This window comes from Octopus bimaculoides, chromosome 2 (genome assembly GCF_001194135.2).
Source record: "Octopus bimaculoides isolate UCB-OBI-ISO-001 chromosome 2, ASM119413v2, whole genome shotgun sequence".
Taxonomy (NCBI): Eukaryota; Metazoa; Mollusca; class Cephalopoda; order Octopoda; family Octopodidae; genus Octopus; species Octopus bimaculoides.
The window spans coordinates 76,814,565-76,817,392 of record NC_068982.1 but is presented as its reverse complement, the minus strand read 5'-3'; the positions used below and the strand labels follow the sequence as shown (position 1 = coordinate 76,817,392).

At 33.5% G+C, this 2,828-nt stretch overlaps 1 protein-coding gene across 4 annotated transcripts in view; it reads right to left on the bottom strand.

Annotated features, from left to right (window-relative positions):
- The window catches only part of LOC106869685 (putative amine oxidase [copper-containing]), a 491,890-nt gene that overhangs the window by 1,349 nt on the left and 487,713 nt on the right, over nucleotides 1–2,828 (bottom strand). The gene's annotated exons all lie outside the window — the stretch shown is intronic.

The following is a 2,828-nucleotide window of genomic DNA, read 5'->3' as shown; positions in this document are numbered from 1 at the left end:
TATATATATATATATATAGTAAGAGAGAGAGAGAGAGAGATAGAGAGAGATGGAGAGAGACAAAAAGAGAGAGGGAGGGAGAAGAGAGAAAGTGAAGAATGAAAAGAGATGACATACTTAGATTATGAAAAATTTTCCCCTAAATGTCAAGGTCAACATTTTAATTGGCGAGAGTGTCACTTTGATAATGTTAATTGTTCCACCGACTAAAAGATCAATGATGAATAATTTCTCGCTGGCTAGATTTGAACACACAACAGTGAGGCTTCAAATAGAATTATATGAAGCATTCATCAATATATAAAAAAAATGAAGATATGCGCAGCTTCATTTCACTGACAGGTGCATATTTCATGAATGTTGCCTGTTTATATCCACTCAAGCCTTGATGATATTTGTCCAACAGTTCACAAACCCCAAAATTACAAGCAATATACTAGAAGCGAAAGGATAAATCCTGAAACAGTATCTTACCTCATCATTAGAGCACAAAGCACACAAACGTACAATAAACATTAAAACATCGATTTACATTGAGCTGAGGGTAGTTTATTTACACATTTCTGATTGGTTAATTCTGAAACCCATGTATAGATTGTATGGGGCTCTCTCGCATTATAATTACTGACCGAATCTTTGATTATGCTATTTCTAATATTTGAAACGATTATTAAGCGACCTATGTTAGAAAATATAATATTTGTTTTCGTTGTTTTCTTTTACTGACATCACTTTACATATTTTGCCTAACTTCTCAACTACATTGCTCAAAGGATTTTTCAATTGTATATATCATTTAATCAAATACCGATTTTAAACTTGAGATCTCTGTCAACATATGGATACATTTAACGTGTATAAATTATATATAGACATTCTAAAGGGTTAAGATACATATACATCTTATGGAGTATAAACTATATGCTTGCAGTAGATTATCATAGATGGACATCTTAAAGTATAGAAGCAACTTATATTTTTCCTCAGTTCTCTCTCTCTCTCTCTCTCTCTCTCTCTCTCTCACTTGTATATTCCGTTTAATTTCTACTCAGAACTGGTGTTCTCTATTTTGAAGAATAAAGGTCATTTGTGTCCACTAATTTTATATAGCAAAATATCCATGCCAATATTCGTTAATCTCTATAACCTAATATTCCTACTTCGTAAATTTATTCGACTCCTCAATTAAGATTCTATTTACATCGAATGCCCCACCTCTCAACAATAATAATGCTTAGAAGGAGGTGAAACAGGAAGAACATACGCTGCACAGAAACCCCTATGAATCATGTATCAAATTATATGTATTAATAATGTTAGCTAAGATCCCGAAAAATTTTAAATATTACTGATTTTATTATAAAAGAAAGTGCGTTTGAATATTTCCTGCAGGGGTTTGAACTCAGAACACTAAGAACGGGAAGAAATGCTACAAGGTAGTCTAGTGTGACGTTCTTACAGTTCCACCAATCCAACACCCTAGATTGGTATATTTTTTTTATCGATCCCAGAAGGATAAAATGCAAAGATGACTTCAGTGGGATTTGAACTCCGGGTCTAAAGAGTTGGATCAAATAACGCATGGTGCTGTAGCTGACATCGTAACGATTTTGCCATTTCACACATATAGGGAGAAGTTAAAGGCGTGCAATGTATCTTTATGCAGTAAATTGTTAATGTTACATTTAACATTCCTCAAGATGCAAAACAGAAATATTGCGGAGTTTCAAATAACAACATAAAATATTGCACAGAAAAATAAGAAACCATCACCAAACCAGCTTCTGATTTTAATCTACGCACAAGGTAGTTTTAGCAAGCTATTGCGACATGCGCTTATTTCAGTTATAAGGTTTCTATTAAGTTGAATTTAATTTGTATCACATGCAAGTAAGTTTTATCACAATGCTGTACGCTGCTTGGTTGGTTTATATTAATGTTATATAAAAACGTCAATATAAGCAGTTGGAGGGTTTTGTTATTTTGAAATTAGTATAATCTATGGTGGAAGAACTGAAGTTGAGTTATTTGCTGAAGCATAGAGCTTCATGATGTGTTTGCTTTTGTTTATGTAGAAGATGGCTGTTGGGACAAAGTATTTGATTTCTCTGAGAAAAAGGTCAATAATATTGATTAATTTGAATTAATATAGTATATAGAAGGTTAAACAAATGATTTTCTCCCCTTCACTCTATCTATCTATCTATCTATCTATCTATCTATGCTTAAATACATGCATTCGTACCTACATTCATCCATCTATTCATTCTTTTATTCGTTCATTCATCTATTAATACATATATGCATGTATATATATACATACATGTATATATATACATGCATGTATATACATGCATGTATATATATACATACATCCATTATCGTACTTCTATTACTCAGGCGCACGACCTACTCCTCTCCACTCTTGGAGCAACTTAATATAAACACAGTTAAACACACACACCCCTACACACGCAAACACACACCTAAATACACACACACACACACTTAAATACATATATACTCATATCTAAATGCACATACACACACATACACACACAAACATATCAGCGTACTTAGTTTTGTTTACTGAATTCTATATTGTTCATCTTGTTCATTTGTGAATCTTTTAACGACTGGATACTGCCATTTTTGACATGTAGGCTCTGTTGCAGACGGAACATCTTGGAGAAGTCAGATATAATGCTAGTTTCTGGTCTTGTTGAATGTGTTTTATCTCCATGTTCAGCTCCTTACTCCTCAACAGTGGGACCGCCAAAGTGAACAGGGAGGAGTGGTGATGGTGGAGGAGGAGGCAAATAGTGATG